The sequence below is a fragment of the Lynx canadensis genome, chromosome D1, assembly GCF_007474595.2.
Source record: "Lynx canadensis isolate LIC74 chromosome D1, mLynCan4.pri.v2, whole genome shotgun sequence".
NCBI lineage: Eukaryota > Metazoa > Chordata > Mammalia > Carnivora > Felidae > Lynx > Lynx canadensis.
The window spans coordinates 73561351-73582479 of record NC_044312.2 but is presented as its reverse complement, the minus strand read 5'-3'; the positions used below and the strand labels follow the sequence as shown (position 1 = coordinate 73582479).

The 21129-nt window shown below is 39.6% G+C and overlaps 1 protein-coding gene and 1 long non-coding RNA gene across 4 annotated transcripts in view; one reads left to right on the top strand and one right to left on the bottom strand.

Moving 5' to 3' along the window:
* Positions 1–3228, bottom strand: part of NUCB2 (nucleobindin 2) — a 36837-nt gene extending 33609 nt beyond the window's left edge. For 2 of the 3 annotated variants that reach the window (XM_030332227.1, XM_030332229.1), the window contains exon 1: positions 3139–3228. The gene's annotated coding sequence lies outside the window, so the exon portion shown is untranslated. Of the gene's footprint in view, positions 1–3045; positions 3093–3138 lie in introns of those variants that run through there. The other variant, XM_030332228.1, reaches the window with a different exon arrangement.
* Positions 3229–3388: 160 nt separating this feature from the next.
* Positions 3389–20738, top strand: LOC115525184. The gene is made up of 3 exons (XR_003972326.1): positions 3389–3520; positions 6862–6949; positions 20436–20738. It is a non-coding gene; the product is annotated as an uncharacterized LOC115525184 (long non-coding RNA).
* The last annotated feature ends 391 nt before the right edge of the window (positions 20739–21129 follow it).

Genomic DNA, 21129 nt, shown 5'->3' with positions numbered 1-21129 from the left:
CAAAGTAAAGTATCAGATGTATGACCAGCTGAGCTGGACTCCAACCTTTCCACGCCTTTCCATGTATCAAGACATTAGTATAGATATTAATGGTCTGATGCTCATATCTGTGGAAAAGGACACCAACCAAGGAAACCATTATACTGCCTCTTTTTTCAACCTTAATTGGTTACAGTATCCTTGATAATAGGCCTACTTAATGAAAGTAGATACTGTTTCTCACCTGTATCTCTCAATAAAAAAATTTATTAAAATTACAATGTCTCCATTATTCATGTATACTGCACTTCAGATAACTTAAATACAACATGCCAAAAAGCTCTGCCAAATTAATTTTTTTTTAATTTTTAAAAAACTCTGCTAAAAACAAAAGCATGCAACGGCTATCTCAATTTCCGTTAGGTTGCTTTAAAAATTTTTAACTCAGACAATTCTGGGACCAGAAATGATCTCAGAGGTGGTTTGGTTCAGACCAAACTTTTATAAAAAGTTATAAAGCATAAGGAAGCTAACTGACCTGGCCAAAATGATTTCACAGAGCCAGGATTGGAATCTGGCCATCAAATTCTAATCAAATATAACTTTCACCATTTCATGGTTTTTGTTTTTTTTTTTTTAACTTTGGATTGAAAATCAATAAATGAATGTGGTTTTTCCTTAAATTACTTGAAATTGTTAGGAGCCTGTTTTTTAAAGTCTACAAACTAATTGCAAGTATCAAACATAAAAATAACAAACTTCCCCCTTCTAGACTTTCAGTTATTTAGAAAAAGTTAATCATCTATCATACCAAATATAGTCAACTCAATTACCCACAATACTTCAAAGACTATTTTAAGGATTATTTTCAACACATTTTAAAATCCTACACTTGATTCCTCCAGCTACCCAATACTTAAAAGGTATTTCCCTCAGTCATCAAAAGGGCCCTTAGAAAGCTGAAAGCAACTTAAATATTATTCTAACAAAATTAAGTTGATATGTCTACAGAGATACACAACATATCCTAAAACACAAAGACACTGGTATTGATCATGCTGATAGTGTATATTAGTGACGATAATCAATAGCTGGTGTTTTAAAAGGTACCCTCATTGCTTTCACTGTGCATTTCATTTTAACTGGTATTTACAGAGCACAAACCAACTTGACAAAAAGCATGCTGAACGAAGTAAACAAAATGTGTGATACGAACAGTAAGTACCTCCAGAGAGCAGAATAAGGTAAACACACCCAGGACTTGGTCCTTGCAAGATGGGTAAATTAATTAAGACAGCTGGAAGAGAACAGCATGAGTAACCACAGGAGACAGATATGAATTCATCACTAGAAAGTGAGACTGATCATGGAGAGTTTTTTGGTTTTTTTTAATGTTTATTTTTTTGAGAGAACTCAAGCAGGGGAAGAGGGTGGGGGGGGGGAATCTGAAGCAGGCTTTGCACTGATAGCAGTGAGCCTGATGTGGGCCTTGAACTCACAAATCATGAGATCATGACCTGATCCGAAGTCAGATGCTTAACTGACTGAGCCACCCAGATGCCCCAGATCATGGGGAGTTTAAAGAACAAGATGAGAAACAGAAGTTCCCACGTTCACCCCAATGACAACAGTAATATTATTTGAGATTTCTAATTCTAAATTTCCATTTTTTTAAAATTTTGGGCCCTATTAACTGAGGAATATTTGTTGAGGCATTTGTTTGCTCAGCATTTGTTGAACTTGCTGATCAAGTTTTATAAAACAAGAACTCACATTCAGCTTTAATCAGGATGAATCCTGAGGTAATTTCCATAAGGGACAAGATGCGAGAATCTGGATATTGCCTGACTCTAATTATTCAACAGAATTCACCAGGGAAGGCCTTAAGAAACAAAAATTTTAAATAGATCATAAAAGAAGCCATTAGTTTTAGGATCCAAATCTACTATACCACTAGTCATACTACTTTTAACAAATTCCTTAAAGCAACTGTCTCATCAAGGGGAAGTCCAGAATCTCCTTCAAACAGAACTGTCAGAAATATGTGCATATCAGATCCAAATCCATTAGCCATACTACTTTTAACAAATTCCATAAAGCAATTGTCTAGGCAATTTTTTCAATTCTTTAGAGAAAGTCCAGAAACTCCTTCAGACAAAATGGGCTATCAGAAATACTTGCATTTAACCTCCCCCTTTCACCCTCCCCTTTTTTAAACCAAGATAATAGTAAGTGATTTGATATTCGTTCATATTCATCCATGGATTTAATAGCCTTAATAAAAGGCTTACATGGGAGCACTTACTTATTCACTTGTGTAAATGTACATTATCCAATTTAGGAGTTTAGTGAACACTCTGAAAATCTCAAGAGGTTCTGTCTCCCAGAAATCAGAATAATAGTTCAAAGGTTCATGTTCATACTTTCTCACTCCCCCACTCTCTCTCTCTTTCTGTCTCCATATTGTAAAATACCTGGATATTGTAAAATAATTGCCAACCAAGGCCATTTGCCACCACAAACCACAATAACTCCATTTGCTTGCTAAGTTACCATTTAGGAAACACAACAAGGAAGTACCATTTCAGAAACCGAAAGATCTCATCTCACACCAAAGGTTTGTCACATAAGGGAAAACAATACCACAACTGACTTGAACTTTCTCTCCTAAGTGTCAAGGGTTGCCGGCTTAACAGGCCGGCAGAACAGCAGGATTCGCCGGCCTAGTTTTGCTCGACCGCGCGGGGAATGATGAGCATAAGCAGGGAGCTGATGGGTACACCCCCTTACCAGTGGGCACCTCCCTCGCGCATCAACCTGCCAAGGTGGGGTGGACCCCTTCTGAATCTCTGTCCTGCACTCACCCACGCCTGCTTCCCGCCAAGAGACTGTCACCCTCATCTACCCCAAAGAAAGCTTGGGTGCCCTGCAGCTAGTGGAGTGGAGAAAGGGACCCTACGCCTCGGGATGCAACTGGAAGCGCCCCTCCACCCTTGCCCACCCACTATGCTGCTCCCCCTCTCCATTCTCACTGCAGCGTAAGGCAGGCGAAAACCTGAGCCCTACCTATCTCAGGACCCGCTCCAGCCTCCAGCCTTGCGGATCCGCTCCAGCCTCCAGCCTTGCGGATCCGCACCCACCTCGGGCCACCGGCCTTACCTCGCCGGATCTCGGCGTGCAAGGCTCCGCCTGCTGAATGGACGCAGTGCACAAACCTGTCTCTCCAGCCCCCCGCCCGCGATTTTTCGCTCTATACCTCACTGACCGCGCTCTCCCGCCTCCTCGCTGCCTTGGCGACAGCCCCCGCCCCTCCGGCAGCCGCTGATTGGTCTGAGTGGGATCGCGGAAGTTGCCGATTGGCGGGGGCGGAGACGAGGCCGCGCCCGCCGGCTGAGAGGAGGGCGGTGTGGAGCAAGAACGCGAAGGAGCCTGGGGGAGCCTAAGCCAAGAGGGACGTGGCGCTCTACGACGCGGACCGGGAAGCCGCGCCCCTTCCTTCTCTGGCTTTCATGGAGAGGCCTGCGAAGCAGGATTTGGGCGGGTGAGGTGCTGCCCCGGGATCGGGACAAAGCCCCAGGGATCGCCTCCCCTTTGGCTGCCGGCCTGCGTAGGCAGCGCCCAGACCCGTCAGAGACAGGCTGTCAGGCCCGTTTTCGCGTACAGGCCTCGCTCGGGGCTAACACCCCCGGCCTCCTCCCTGGCGGGAATCTGTGTCCCCTTTGCAACCTCACCCACCCGGGTTATGGAAGGCCCTCGGCCACTGAGCTTGACTGCTTTTTACTACCCCTTTCACACCCCTCTGTGCACACTTCTCTTTTCTCTATACCCTCCCCTCGTAGAACTGAGACGCTACTCCACCACCCCCCCTCACTTTAAAGATGGGAAAACTGACTGAGGCTCCAAGATGTACGTAGTTCGTGTTTCGAGGGTTACAGAAACTTTTGGAGCCTCGAGGCTGCGCTTGAGTCTGCCAAATAATAGTACCGCTCTGAGCCTTAAGTTTTCTAGCTTGCAAAAAATAGTATCTACCTCAGAGTTATTAGTGAGCATTAGATGAGTATAACATTCCAGAACCTGCTGCATATATGTTAATAATGGTTACTTCTTTTTATCAGGAAGTAATGGAGGGTAATAACTAACTGCACCAATTAGGAGCCAGACTGCCTATGTTGCAAAACCGGATTCAGTTTATCATAGGCATTCCAAGTTACTTAAGCGCTTTGTGCCTCAGTTTCCTTGTCTGTAAAATGAGGATAATAATAGAACCCTTCTTACAGCGTTAGTAGAAAAGTGACAGGCACATAGTAAATGGTCAATAAATGTTAGCCATTCTCACCTTAGTGGCTTAGTGACTGTCATTCAAGTCTTTGATGTCTAAGACCAGCAAACTTTGCTCTGACACACTTCCCATCAACATGCTTAGAACAGTGCCTCCAACCTTTTTAAGGTTCAATTAGAAACTCTTGTCTGTTTTCTTTAAATCAAAATCTTAAACTTTCTCCCTTACCATCATCAAAGTCTTAGAATGTTGTGACTCTGCCTCTAATGAAGGTTTAATAACACGTAAATGTAAGGAAAATTATCATGTTCTGTTCCGATGGGTAGATTGGAAAGCAAAAGCACTAGAGTAAGAAAGGATATTCAAGAGGTTATGGTGTAGGAGCACTGCATTTCAATTTGAAAAACATGGGAAATATTATTACGTATTGGTTATGTATCATTAGTAATCAATATTAGTGTCAGATCAGGAGACAATACCACATCTCAACACTGTGGAAAATGCTAAACTGTAAACACATTAAAGGCAGGAACTATCTTCCACATTTTTTAAAAAAAAATTTTTTTTTTTATTTATTTTTGAGAGAGAGAGAGACAGAGCATGAACGGGGGAGGGTCAGAGAGAGAGGGAGACACAGAATCCAAAGCAGGCCCCAGGCTCTGAGCTGTCAGCACAGAGCCCGACGCGGGGCTCGAACCCACGGACCGTGAGATCGTGACCTGAGCCGAAGTCGGACGCTTAACCGACTGAGCCACCCAGGCGCCCCTATCTTCCACATTTTTATTCCCCATTATCTACCACAGGACCAAACACATAGTGTCTAATCCAGACACTAAGATTCGAGATAGACCCTTTAAGGGGAGACCCTGAAAGATCTGGTAATAATCTATCTAGATTATTTATAGTAATCCAAGGAGATGAATAATGGAAAATAAGAAAATTGGATCAGCCCAGCAATAAAATGGAAGTAAAAAGGATAACGTACACTAGCTTGGTGACTGAGATGCCAGCATTGTTCTCAGCAATATTCTGGCATGAACAGAGAGAGAAGACAAGGAAGACAGGATAAACAAAGATTAACCAGCAAGATCCAGGATTAGGAGAAATTGCTGAGGAAAATATTTCAGAATGTCATGTGCATATAAAGCAGGCAGCCGCTTCTCTTATACTAATAAATATTGTTTTGTGGTAGAGAAAAATAGAAACGTTATAATGAGCCCTGAAAACATCCTCTATTATGGGACTAATAAGGAAATGTTACTTTACTTAATAGGTAACCCCAAGCTTAGGGGGTTTAGCACCGATGGAAAATCTATTGGGGAGGAGGACTGGAGAACATACTATTATTACAGTACAAGGGGGAAAAAACAAGGTTTTGGAATCAGAACTGGGTCCCAGTCCTGCCTGGATTAAAAACCCAGCTCTATCTTTATTAACTTAATTTCCTCTGGCAAATTACTTAACCTCTCTCCATAGCATAGTTTCCCCATATCTAATATGGAGACAATAAGGGGCACCTGGGTGAATCAGTCAGTTAGGCATCTGACCTGGGCTCAGGTCATGATCTCAGGGTTCATGAGTTCAAGCCCCGCATCAGTCTGTCAGCTGTCAGCACAGAGCCTGCTCCAGATCCTTTGTCCCCCCCTCTCTCTCTGCCCCTTCCCCGCTCATGCTTGCACTCTCTCTCTCCAAAATAAACATTAACAAAAAAGATTCTCTGCCTCTGCCCCTCTCCCCAACTCAAGCTTGCTTGCTCTCTCAAAAATTAAATTAAATTAAAATAAAATAAAATAAAAATAACATGGAGACACTAATAGTTTCCCCTCCTAGAGTTCTAAAGATTAAATGAGTTTATATTTGTGAAGCAGACCAGTGCCTGGCATACAGTAACTGCTATTTTAATGTTTGATAAAACATTGGTTTCAGTTTCTACATCTGTATCCTGGGATCTTAGTATTGGACTTACTGTAATGATTCAAATGATGTATATAAAGTGTTAGAAAGGAGATGCTCGGGGCGCCTGGGTGGCTCAGTCGGTTAAGCGTCCGACTGCAGCTCAGGTCATGATCTCAGGGTCCGTGAGTTAGAGCCCCGCATTGGGCTCTGGGCTGATGGCTCAGAGCCTGGAGCCTGCTTTAGATTCTGTGTCTCCCTCTCTCTCTGCCCCTCCCCCGTTCATGCTCTGTCTCTCTCTGTCTCAAAAATAAATAAACGTTAAAAAAAATTAAAAAAAAAAAAAAAAAAGAAAGGAGATGCTCAATAGATATTATTCTCTTCCCTTCCCCCACCCCCACCCCCACCCCCAGCCTGTTAACTTTGAATCCCTATCTGATTATCACTGCCACTGCCATCAAGGGGCTATTGCTCAACCTGGTCTACGCAAGGATAAAGTATCTTTCTTGATTTCCCTCAGCTCAGATGAGAAGCTTAAAATGAATTTACTGGAGGCGAGGAGAAAATGAAAGGGAACAATTCCTGAGAACCAGCTGATGTGAAGCCTGCCCCCCTTGCACATCTGTTGATATTTCCAGCAGGAAAAAAAATGGTGTCAAGGAGATCTGGCTTCCTAATACCTCAATTCTTACACTTCTCAATTCTTCTAGGATCCCACAGAACATCAGCTGGCCAAGCTCTTCATTGTGTTCAGAAGAAGGTAGAGGGAGGCAGGCATGAGTATTTACTGAAAAGAAAGTAAGTAATCAGACACCAGAAAACTCAATAGTATGCTCTACCTGGGAGCCAAGACTTACTCATTTTTATTAAGATCTAGTACAGAGGTCAGCACTATGACCAAAACTATGGCCCTTGGACCAAGTCAAACAACTGCCTGTTTTTGTGAATAGTTTTCTTGGAACACAGCCATACTCACACTCATTTGTTTATGTACTGTCTCTGGTTGTTGTTGTACTACGATTGCAGGGTTGAGTGGTTGTAACAGAGACCTTTTGGCCCTCAACACTAAAAATATTTACTACCTAACTCTTTATAGAAAAAAGAATTGCTAACCCCTGATTTAGAAAATTCTGCCAGAATCACCTTTTCAGTATCCTCAGTGCAAAAATTTTCACCTTCATAAAATCCTCTAATCCATTGCTTCTAATGTGCGTACAAATCACCTGGGGTTCTTGCTAAAATGCAGCTTCTGATTCAGTAGATCTATAATGAGGCCTGAGATTCTGCATTTCTAACAAGGTCTAGGGGATACCACTTGATCTGGATCAACGTGACTTCATTGGGGGTTTTTTTCTTTTTTTTTTCTTCATTGAGATGTAATTGACAAATAACATTATATTAGTTTCAGGTAGACAACATAATGTTTCAAAATTATATATTCAATATGTATATATTGTGAAATGATCACCACAATAAGTCTAGTTAACATCCGTTACCATACATAGTTACAAATTATTTTCTTGTGATGAGACTTAAGATTTACTCTTTTAGCAACTTTTAAAAATGCAATACAGTATTTTTAAACTATAGTCACCATGCTATACTTTACATCCTCAGGATTTATTTATTTTATAACTGCAAGTTTGTACCTTTTGACCACCTTCACCTATTTCACCCACTCCCCACCCCCTAGATCTGGCAACCACAATCTGTTCTGTCCTTGAGTTCAGTTTTGTTTTTACTTTCCACATATAAGTGAAATCATATGATATTTGTCTTTCTCTATCTGACTTATTTCATTTAGCATAATGTCCTCAAGGTCCATCCACACTGTTGCAAATGGCAGGGTTTTCTTATTTTTATGGCCAAATTATTCCATTGTATATCAATACCATAATCTCTTTATCCATTCATCCATTAGTGGACACTTAGGTTGTTTCTACTGTAAATAATGCTGCAATGAACTTGGAGATGCAGGTATCTTTACAAGTTAGTGTTTTCATTTCATTGGGATAAATACCCAATTGTGGAATTGCTGGATCATATGGTAGTTCTATTTTTAATTTTTTAAGAAACCTCCATATTACTTCCCATGGTGGCTGCACCAATTCACACACCTACCAACAGTGCACAAGGGTTTCCTTTTTTCCACATCCTTTCCAATACTTGTTATTTCTTGTCTTTTTGATAATAGCTATTCTAACAGGTATGTCAGTGAGGTGATATTCCATTGTGGTTTTGACTTGCATTTCTCTGATGCTTAATGATATTGAGCATCATTTCATGTGTCTGTTGGCCATTTGAATGTCTCTTCAGGTCTGTTGCTAATTTTTAAATTATATTTTTTTAAGTAATCTCTACACCCAACATGGGTGTAGACCCAGACCCCGAGATCAAGAGTTGCATGCTCTATTGCCTGAGCCAGCCAGGCACTCCTTTTTTTTTTTTTTTTTTTTTTTGGCTATTGAGTTGTATGAGTTCTTTATATATTTAGTTATTAACACCTTACCAGACATATGATTTGCAAATGTTTTCTCCCATTCCATAGATTGCCTTTTAATTTTGCTGATGGTTTCCTTTGCTGTGCAGAGACTTTTGTATGTGATGTAGTCCCATTTGTTAATTTTTGTGTTTCTTACCTTTGCTTTTGGTGTCAGTTCTAAAAAGTTATCAACAAGACCTGTGTTAAGGTGCTTACACCTATGTTGAAGTTCCTGTAGGAGTTTTATGGTATCAGGTTTACATTATGTATTTAATCTATTTTGAATTGATTTTTGTTTATGGTGTAAGATAGTGGTCCAGTTTCATTCTTTGACTTGTTGCTGTCTAGTTTTCCCAACACCATTTACTGAAGAATCTATCCTTTCCCATTGTTCATTCTTCGCTCCTTTGTCAATAATTAATTGGCCATATATGCATGAGTTTATTTCTGGGTATTCTGTTCCACTGAGCTATTATGTCTGTTTTTATGCCAATGCCATACTGTTTTGATTACTATAGCTTTCTAATATAGTTTGAAATCAGAAAGTGTGAAGCCTCTGGCTTTGTTATTCTTTCTCGATTGCTTTGGCTCCTTGGGGTCTTCTATGGTTACATATTAATTTTAGGATTGTTCTATTTCTGTAAAAAATATCACTTGAATTTTGATAGGGATTATATTGAATCTATAGATTGCTTTGGGTAAGTATGGAAATTTTGACAATATTAATTCTTCTAGTCCATGAGCATGGAATATCTTTTCATTTATTTGTGTCTTCTTCAATTTCTTTCATCAATGTCTTACAGTTTTCAGTGTATAGGTATTTCATCTCCTTGGTTAAATTTATTTTCTAGGTATTTTATTCTTTTTGATGCAATTGTAAATGGAATTATTTTCATAACTTTTCTTTCTCATCAGTGTTTATTATCAGCTCTCTCATTATTTCTTCCTTCATTATCTAGCTTAATTTCTCTGGTTCATCAGTAATATAAGCCCCATATAAACATCAACTCCCTTGTATTTCTTTCCCCGTATTTCTCTCACCTGAAGAAAAACCCAGCCATGGATAAACTCAAAATATTCCTTTTCCTTGTCTCTAGCAATGTAGTTCTGTATTGCTAGAGAAATATCATTAGACCCATGTCTCTAAATTCATGGTCACCAACCTCAGACAGACTCTAACCACTGCCCAGCAATCTTCCAGTGTTTAGCATATTCTCTCTTGCATACTTACGAAGGCCATTCCGTGTTTCTTGCTCCTTAGACCTCCCATTTGACATTCCCACTCATTTTCACTTGATCTTAAGTCAGCTTTGTTGAGAAGCTCCTTGTACAAGTTAAGGAAATCTTGTTTTAAAACAGGATTTTTCAACAACAGCATTACTGATACCTTGCGTCAAATATGTTTTGTTGGGGGGATTGTACTGTGTATTATAGATGTTACCCACATCCCTGGTATCTTCATTCTAGATGCCAAAAATACCACCCTCGGTTGTGGCAACCAAAAATATCTCCAGAAATTGCCAGATATCCCTTAAAAGGCAAAATCTCCCTATTTGAGAACCATTGGTTTAAAACAACAGATACCAATTCTAGCTAACTTAAAGAAAAGGGAGATTTATTGAGAGGATAATGAGTAACTCAAAGACAGACTAAGCAGGAAAACAATTCCCGGGGCAAGAGATCTTGGGCCTTCTTTCTAGAAGGGATAATAGATTATCTCCTTATGTCTTTGGATATTCCTAATTAAGTTTAAATTTTTCAGCAGAAAGAATCTAAGTTCTGTTTAGATCAGGTATCTATTCCTGTGGCCTGGAAATAGAGTCTATAACCAGAATCAAGCTAGGAAGAGGTGTTCAGCAGTAAAAAAGGAATAGCCACCATACTTCCCTCGTATTCTATATCTGTATTCAGCTAAAATGACATAAAACCTGACTACAGAGGCTTCAATGAATTGGAGTTTATTTTTCTGTGATAAAAATAAGTCTGGAGCGGGGGCCCCTGGGTGACTCAGTCCGGTTAAGCATCCAACCCTTGATTTTGAGTCAGGTCATCATCTCAGTTTGTAGAACTGAACCCTGTGTTGAGCACAGAGCTTGCTTGGGATTCTCTCTCTCTCTCTCTCTCTCTCTCTCTCTCTCTCTGCCCCTCCCCCACTTGCATGCACTCACTCGCACTCTCTTTCAAAGTAAATAAATAAACTCAAAAAAACATAAGTCTGGAGGTAAATAGCGGTCAGCATTGCTTCGGCTGCTGAACAGTGTCATGATAGTCTCTTTCCTTTTCTCAGCTCTAGCTTTTCATTTTCAAGTTTATTGAAGGTTGAAAGATGGCTATTATACTTCCTGCATCATGAACTTGACCACATTCAAAAATAGGAAAAACATAGGAGTTTGAGGAAAGCAACAAAGGTCCTTTTATGTCAGAAGTTCCTTCCCCTTTTCTTAGCAAAGGAAAAGCTTTCACTGAAGCCCCCTCAGCAAACAACTCTTAAGTTCCATGGACTAGAAATAGGTTATATGGTCATTTTCTTAGCTGCAAGATATGATGGGATAGTTAGTATCTGGCAAAGGGGAATGCGACTGTCATGACTGGCTGATACCAGTCACTATTAACTCCCTAGGTCTGGGCCACTGGTGCCAAATATGGGGCTCTATTCGCAAGAGAAGAGGGCCTGAGCTGTTGATTAAGCAACAGTGTAGTGTCTGCCACATTTTCCTACTACCAAATCCACAAACCTACATGATTCTGTAGTCATTTCCTTTCTTTCCTTCTGTAACAATAAAAGGCAGTCCCTTGACTTATGTTCTGAATCCATTCCCCTCACTCAGTTCTCAAGGATTTCACTTTTTTCACTTGGCTATCCTCTTTCTTTCCTGTATCATTTATCTCCTCTACCTATTGAATCACACTCTAGGCATATAAACATGCTCTAAGAGTGTTTTCCATCTTTAAAAATCCCTTTCTTATGGATAGATAAAAAGATTTGATAAAGGAAATAGAGTAACATTTTTATTATAGAATTTAGTGATAGTTGCTGTGAAATTTGTTCCATTTTTCTGTGTGTTTAGAACTTTCATAATAAAATATTTGAGGGGCACTCGGATGGCTCAGTTGGTTAAGCATCCAACTCTTGATCTCAGCTCAGGTCTTGATTTCAGGATTGTGAGTTTGAGCCAGACTATTGGGCTCCATGCTGGGCATGGAGCCTACTTAAAAATAGAATAGAATAAAAAAATAAAAAAATAAAAAGAATAGAATTAAAGTAAAATAAAATAAAATATTTGAAATAAAATCCTTACCTTGATTCCAAATCACCCTCTAAATTCTTTCTCTGGTTATTGTTTGCTCAAATTCCTTTAAAATTTCCTTTCTCTACTTGCTCCCCTCCCTTTTACTCTCAGTTTATGCCAATCTGGCTTTCACCTCCTCCACTCCCCTTAGATTGCTCACCTTTGAATGGACAGTTTCCTGTCTTCATCTTGTTCAACTGTTAGCAGAATTCTTTGCTGCTAACTTCTCTCTCTTTTAAATACTTTATTTCTTGGCATCTGATACCATTGTCTCCTAGTTTTCTTTCTACCTTTCTAAACACTCCTTTCAGTCTCCTTTGCAACATTCTTCTCCATTACCCAGCTTCTAAAAGTTGGAATGTCTCAGGTGTTGGTTCTGGAACCACTTCTCTGTCTAGGGCCAGTTCTTACACAAAGGCACTATTGGTGTTTTGTTTGGGCACTTCTCCATTGAGCAGGATTTGCCATGTATTTCAGGATGTTTTACATTCCTAGACCCTACCCCCTTGTCCCTCTGGTCAATTTGACAACACAATTACCTCCAAGCAGTCCCTAAAAAAATGATACCTCTCAGGGTTAAAAACAATTTTGAATCTTACTGAGTGATCCCAGCCAGTCCATTACATTAAATATACTTATGCTAATTCTCAGTTATCTCCCACCCAAACATCTCTTTCAAACTCTAGACTGCCTCCAACTCTGTGCATGGTATTTCTATTTGAATGGCCTATTAGAGAAGCCCTATACATTTTTGATGACTCAATGATATAATTAACTATCTTAATTCACCCTCTTGTCTAAAACTAAGTTCTTGATCTTTTCCTACCTGTTGTTCCCTGTGGGAGGCATGGAGATATACTGCTAATGTCCCCTTCAAGAAAGGACTGGCTGCCCAGCTCTGAGGAATGTGGTTAGCTGACAGCCTCTAGTTCTTACTTGCTTCAGGGTCCACCTCAGCTTTAGAGCCAAAGTTACACTCTTAGAATATAACTGAGAGCATACTCTTCTTGGGGAGGCTCCCAGGCAGTGAACGAGCAAGGTGGTAGTACAAGGGCCTACTCCAGTGCAGAACTCCACTAGCTCGTAGTCTTTGCCCTGGAGCTCCCCATTAGGCTGGCAGAGATGATCAGCTTTGCATCACTTTCTGTGACCTCCCTCTTCACAATTCTGCTTCTGCTTCTTTTCCTTTTAGTAGTGTTATTCCCTGATAAACCTTTTACACCTCTCTCTTAACATCTGCTTCCCAGAGAACCTATTCAGCATTCTATCTTTCTCATTTCAGTAAATGGTACGCACCCAGTTGCTCAAGCCACAACCCTGTGAGTCATCCTTGATTCTTAGTTTTCCTTCATACTACCTAACTAATCCATCAACACATTCTGTTGATTCTACCTCCAAGGTACATATCTCTCTCTTCTGCTATCAGCCCCACCCAAGTCATCATCATTTCTCACTGGAATACTGCAAATGGCCTCAAACTAGTATCCTGCCCCACTTTGATCCCCTACAATCCATTCTCCACACAGCAGTTGGAGGTGATCTTCAAAGCATAGCCCTGCTCTATATGAAAACAGTGGCTTCAGGGTGCCTGGGAGGCTCAGTCAATAGACCCTCCTGAGCCTCCGACTTTGGCTCAGGTCATGATCTTGCAGTCTGTGGCTTCAGACCTCACTTCAGACTCTGTGCTGACAGCTCAGAGCCTGGAGCCTGTTTCTAATTCTGTGTCTCCTCTCTCTCTCTCTCTCTCTCTCTCTCTCTCTCTCCCTCCCTCCCCCACTCACGCTCTGTGTCTCTCACAAAAATAAACATTAAAAAAAATTTTTTTAAGATAATAACATAATACAAAGAAAACAATGGCTCCTTATCCAAACTCCTTACTCTTCTATCAAGGCTCTTCATGATGTCTCCTATCTTTCCGTTCAGCCTCATTTCTCACAACCCTTCTCAGTCACTATACCCTAGCCGTGTTGGTTTCTTTGTTCTTAGAAAAAAGCTAAGACTTTTGCCCAAGCTGTACACACTTCAGTAACCACTGTTTCCCCTACATTTTACATGGCTGGATCTTTCTTATTAGAATTCAAGTGCCACTGCCTCAGAAAAATCCTCTCTGACCACTCAATCTAAAGTAATTTCCCTCTCTTCCTTTCTATTATTCTCTCTAAGGGTATATGTATGTGTGTATGTATGCATATATATGTGAAATTCATTTACATATATAGATATTCATATATACACCCTTCTTTCCTTAATTGTTTTTATCTGCCTCTCTCACTAGACCATACAATCTTATTTGGTCTATCACTATTTACCCAGAGCGTAGGACAGTGTCTGATGCATATAGTAGGCAATCAATACATATTTGCTGAGGGGCTCCCGGGGGGCTCATTTGGTTAAGCGTCCAACTTTGCCTCAGGTCATAATCTTGTGGTTCCTGAGTTCAAGCCCCACATCAGGCTCTGTACTGACAGCTTAGAGCCTAGAGCCTGCTTCGGATTCTGTGTCTCCCTCTCTCTCTGCCCCTCCCCTGCTCATGCTCTGTCTGTCTTTCTCTCTCTCTCTCTCTCTCAAAACTAAATAAACATTTAAAAAAAGTTTTTAAACAATACATATTGGTTGCATGGATGAAAGGAAGATCACCTAATTATGTTAGGTCATTATGTTGTTAGGGATTTTTTTTTCTTAGTGTTTTAGCAAAGGGATTTGATTTTTGTTTTTGTATTTTTTTCTTTAGAAATAGAATGGAAATTGTATTCTCTGCCTACTGATATTATAGTGATTAACATATAGGAGATAAATATTAATAACAGGAAGTCATAATATCTAGATCCATGTTATAATGACCATAATTTCAAGAGTCTCTTACTTTAAAAATTAGTCTATTCATACCCCCAAAATTTATAATATCCTTAAAACAATAATCCTACTCCCACTTAACAATCTTAAAAAAAAGAAAGAAAGAATAAACTAGTGTGAAGAATCCTGAGGTATATATTCCATGGATTATAAAAATTTAGTGAGAATAAAATTTAGTCATGCTGTAGTAAGGAACATTATCAAATAAATATTGTGTGCTACATTGATAATTTTCTTTCCTTCCAGCAAAAAGCCTTAAAATGTGCAGTGACTACAGTAAAATAAATCTTATTTCTAATCTCTGGATTTTCATTCCATGAAAATGATAACCTCTCGCTCTCGTTAAGAAACAGACAGTATATCCAGAGAGCAGAATCTCTTTCAAGATCTTCTATAAAAATACATTAGGATAAAAGTTAACCTGAAATACTTGGAAAACTAAGTTTATACTTTTTACTCACTCTGAAGGATCTAAATCACAATTTTTAAGCATCCTTCTATAACTTTGATGATTCTTTCAAAAATCTTTGTTAATGCAAACATTTTCTTTTTTTCTTTTCTTTCTTTCTTTTTCTTTTTTTTTTTTTAAGAGAGCAAGAGAATCTTAAGCAGGCCCATGCCCAGTGCAGAGCCCAATATGGGGCTCAATCCCACGACCCTGGGATCATGACCTGAGCTGAAATCAAGAGTCAGACACTCAACCAACTGAGCCACCCAGGTGCCCCATGTTAATGCAGACATTTTCTTATATGACATCATGAAACTTTCCCAAACAACGTCATCTTTTTGTGATGCCATACAAATGGTTGTCTTCCAACTCCCCATCACAAGTTGCAGTCCTGGGATGAGGTCACCATCATGTCATCATCATGACACAAGGGTTGATACAAAGAGATATGCAAAGGATTGCAACGATATGGAGGAATGAGTTGTCTTTCCAAGGTGGTAGGGCCATTCATTTGTCATTAAGGGTGTGGCTAGACAAGAGTGGAGGGAAGACTGTTAGCATAGTTCATGATAGCACAAGGAGAGGGGTAAAATTTGATGCCTCAAGGGTTGGGCAAATTCTGAAATCACTAGAAGGTGGTACAAAATAGTACTGCACAAGAGGAGGAGGGGTGAGTCCATATTTGGGAAATCAGTAATGTCAGAAGGAAATGGAACAGTCCTTCATTCTTTCAAGTATGATATCACAGAAAACTACAAAAGGTTTAGACAAAGTCTCACAAACTGGTGCCCAGGAGTAGAATCAGGCCCATAGACTTGTTTTGTTGGCCTCCTTAGTGGGCTGGGTTTTTTCCCAGTTAGTTGCCAAATTGGGAGTTTCCATAATAAAAATCAGAATTTTTGGCTTCTCTTGAAAATGTTGGAGTTCTGACAATGCTTTGTCTGCCTTCCTACATGGCAGCGGCTAGCTGTAGCAATATAACAGCTTCCTTCTTTGGGCAAAGCAGATACTTTTAGTTTACCAGTCCCCACTTAGCCAGCTTTACTCATATTATCCACCTAGCACTTATAGGCATTTAAGTTTGTGACACTGGTTTGGTGAATTCCATATAACAAAAAGCTGAGTCGATGTTGAGGAAGTATGTCATAGGACGGAAAGGCAATCTCTGATATAAAAAGGTATACAGACCTTATAAAAATCATTGTGACAAGGATAGAAGCAGCAGAATATTTATATCCTGCCCGTTTATTCCCAAGAATATTCTTTCTGATCCTGCCACTCTGACCTCAGAGCATTTTGCCCATATTATGTATTTGAGAGCTTTGCAATTTATTCATTAATCAAGAAATGAAAGGGGTGCCTGGGTGGCTCAGTTGGTTGAGTGTCCAACTTCAGCTCAGGTCATGATCTCATGGTTCATGGGTTCAAGCCCCTCATTGGGCTCTGTGCTGGCCTGCTTCAGATTCTGTGTCCCCCTCTCTCTCTGCCCCTCCCCCACTTGTGCTCTCTCTCAAAAATAAATTAAAAACATTAAAAAGAAATTAATGGGGGGTGCCTGGGTGGCTCAGTCGGTTAAGCAGCCGACTTCGGCTCAGGTCATGATCTCACGGTCCGTGAGTTCGAGCCCCGCGTCGAGCTCTGTGCTGACAGCTCAGAGCCTGGGGCCTGTTTCAGATTCTGTCTCCCTCTCTCTGACCCTCCCCCGTTCATGCTCTGTCTCTCTCTGTCTCAAAAATAAATAAACGTTAAAAAAAATAAATAAATAATAAAAAAATAAAAAGAAATTAATGGGAATGCAAGCTGGTGCAGCCATTCTGGGAAACAGTATGGAGGTTCCTCAAAAAACTAAAAATAGAACTACCATACCACCCAGCAATTGCACTACTAGGCATTTATCCACAGGATACAGGTGTGCTGTTTCAAAGGGACACATGCACCCCCCATGTTTATAGGAGCACTATCGACAATAACCAAAGTATGGAAAGAGCCCAAATGTCCATCAATGGATGAATGGAAAAAGAAGATGTGGTGTATATATATATATGTATACACACACACACACACACACACACACACACACATATATACAATGGAGTATTACTTGGCAATCAAAAAGAATGAAATCTTGCCATTTGCAACTACATGGATGGCACTGGAGGGTATTATGCTAAGTGAAATTAGAGAAAGACAAAAATCATATGACTTCACTCATATGAGGACTTTAAGAGACAAAACAGATGAACCTAAGGGAAGGGAAACAAAAATAATATAAAAACAAGGAGGGGGACAAAACAGAAGAGACTCCTAAATATGGAGAACAAACTGAGGGTTACTGGAGGGGTTGTGGGAGGGGGGATGGGCTAAATGGGTAAGGGGCACTGAGGAATCTACTCCTGAAATTGTTGCACTATATGCTAACTAATTTGGATGTAAATTTTAAAAAACAAAAAATAAAATTAAAAAATAAAGAAATTAAGCTGTATCAGCAGAAATCAATTTATAAGATACTTTTCCCCCAAATTCATTAATATTGGCATAATTCTGGGGCGCCTGGGTGGCGCTGTCGGTTAAACGTCCGACTTCAGCCAGGTCACGATCTCGCGGTCCGTGAGTTCGAGCCCCGCGTCAGGCTCTGGGCTGATGACTCAGAGCCTGGAGACTGTTTCTGATTCTGTGTCTCCCTCTCTCTCTGCCCCTCCCCCGTTCATGCTCTCTCTCTCTCTCTCTGTCCCAAAAATAAATAAACGTTGAAAAAAAAATTAAAAAAAAATATTGGCATAATTCTTATTATATGTCTGTTGTCAGATATATCTTTGGTGTCAAACATCCTTGGGTCAGGTGTAGAACAAATCTTATTATCCTCAAGTGGTATAAACCTTTATGTCTTCCAAGGATAAGATATTCCATAACATCTCCTATTATTTGTCCTTGGACCATCCTATTCTCCTTACTGTCTATATGCCCTGGTTCAGACTGCTTCTTTTCTTGGAATGTCTTTCTCTCTCACTAAACTCCTACTCATTTTTCAAGGAACAGTGGAGAAATCATTTTCCCTAACCATGCCCTCCTAGCATTAAGAAAGAACTCCTCCATTAGGCTGTCATAGAATTTTGAAGATACCTTTATTAAAGAAGTTATACTTTTGTTATAGAACCGGAGTAGGCTTTTCTTTTAATGTGTTCATCTCCTTCGGTAAAAATCAAGACAGTGAGTTACTTAAAGGCAGTATTTTTGTGTCTCCAGGGCTTAGTAATCTAAAGACATTTAATAAATATTTGTTGAATGAATGGTCCTAGGGAGATATAGAAATCTACTGGGTCAAAAGGTTACGGGTGGGGCTATGATGGAACTTGCTATTATGTAATAAAAAATCGCCATATGATGTCATGAGAAAATTCTGTGAGAACTTATCTGATGACACCAGTCGAGAAGTGTTGACTACCCAGGAAGAGGAGCTAGATTGTGCGTTTTGGTGTCCAGGGTGATGCAGGCCTCTCAGGAATGCTCCCATGCCAAGATAAGCATTAATACCTACCACAGTGCTTAGAAGCTAGTAAGCCTACAATAAACATTTATTGAACAAATTAATAAAGGAATGAGTCTGGGAATGAGCTAGCATATTCTGGGCTCTAGGCCATCCTAAACCAGGCTTTGGTTCTAATCTAGGTTAGTCAGGAGTGGTTTGGTGTCTGTGTCAAGCTGTACTGGCACATACTATGCTCCGAGTTGAGCTGATCTCTTAGGTAAGGACAACATGGTTGTTTATCTATGTCAATACAAATCTGAGTACCGCATTGTATTGAGAATGGTGCTGCTGCGATTCTGACTGAATTATAAACCGGTTTCTGACCTGAATGTTTGGACTGGGCAGCAGGTTTGATCTTAGATGTGGGTTCCATTTTCGGCTATAGATTGGTTTGGGATTTTCCTTGGGTATGGAATTAGCCCCTAAGGAATCATGAACTAGGTCAGACCACAGAGTGTGGCCAAAATTCAAAGATAAAAAAGTTAGTAACTCAGGTAACTTTTGACCACAGTATTTTGGGATATATATACTTAGGCTAAAGCCCAAAAGAACTGTAAACAAATTTTTTTTTTACTTTTTTTTGCTACTTTATTGAGCTATGACTGACATATAAAAAGCTATACATATTTAACATATACAGCTCAATTCAACAAATACAGTTTGGAGATAAGTAGATACCTGTGAAACCATCACCACCATCAAGGTCACACATATCCATCATTTCCCAAAGTTTCCTCCCACCCTCTTTACTGTTGTTGTTGTTGTTGTTAGTGTTGTGTGTGTGTGAGTGTGTGTGTGTGTGTGTGTGCATGTGTGGTAACAACACTTAACGTAAGATCTACTCTAGAATAGAACATTTTAAATGTATGATACAGGACTGTTAGCTATAAGCACCATGCTGTATAATAGACCTTCAATACTTATTTATCTTACTTAACTGGAATTTGACCCTTTGACCATCACCTCCCCATTTTCCCCTCTCCCCAGCCCCTGGTAACCATCATTCTACTCTCTACTTCTGTGAGTTGGACTATCTTAAATTCCACATATAAGTAAGATCATCAGTATTTGTCTTTTTATGGCTTATTTTACTTGGTGTAATATCCTCCAGGTCCATCCATGTTGTTGTGAATGGCAGGATTTTTTTCCTTTTTAGGGCTGAATAATATTCCATTGTTTGTATGTATCACATTTTATTTATCTTTTCATCTGTTGTTGAAAATTTTTATTATTTCCATATATTGGCTATTATGAATAATGCCTCAGTGAACCTGAAAGTGTAGTTATCTCTCCCCAAGATCCTGATTTCAGTTCCTTTCAATAAATATTCAAAAGTGTGATTGCTGAATCATAGGATGGATCTATTTTTAACTTTTTCAGGAATTTCCATGCTAATGTCCATAATGGCTGTACCATTACATTACCACCAACAGTATACCAGGGTTCCCTCTTTTCCACATCCTCACCAACACTTGCTATCTTCTGTTTTTATAATAATAGCCATTTTAACAGTTTTGAGAGTATATAGGTTGCCTTTTCATTTTGTTGATGGTTTCTTTTGCTGTGCAGCCCAAGTGGACATAAGGAAAATAAAATCAACTTTTTAAGTTTTGTCTTTCACTGTGCTTTTTAATAATCTGGAATAAACTGACACTTTATAATTTAGGTCATTGGTTCTCTTTCAGATCCATGAAGTCGAAGCTATTTTATAATACTTAGATGTTATTTATTGCATGGAATCATCATTGCTAACTGTAAATAAATCAATAAAAGTCTTTAAAATTTTCTTGGTTTGATTTCCAATATGATAAGTATAAGTACAAAGGAATCTGGAGACTAAAAACTTTGAGAATCTCTGCTTTAGAACAAAAGCTATTATTTTTTCTTGAAAAACAAAAAGGCATACATTATATTTCTCTGTAAGTATTGTTCCTAGAATAGTCTCAATCATTTATATTGACTAACTTTTTTTTTAATGTTTATTTGTTTTTGAGAGAGAGAGAGAGCAGAGGAGGGGCAGAGAGAGAGAGAGAGAGAGAGAGAGAGAGAATCCCAAGCAAGGCTCTGCACTGTTATGTAGCACAGAGCCCAATTTGGGGCTCAAACCCATGAAGTGTGAAATCATGACCTGAGCTGAAATCAAGAGTCAGATGCTCAACCAGCTATGCCACCCAGGAGCCCCTATGTTGACTAACCTTTAACCAAAGTTAACTAAATTCTATTGCACAAAAAAAATTGGAAGGATGGATAAGTGAGATCTACCTGTTGTACCGGAGTTTTCTAGCACACTAGCAAAGCTGGTCAATAAAGTAATACGACTTCTCCATCTCTTTTCAACTTCTTAAAGTAGCAAAAGTGAACATGTTTATTAACATGTTT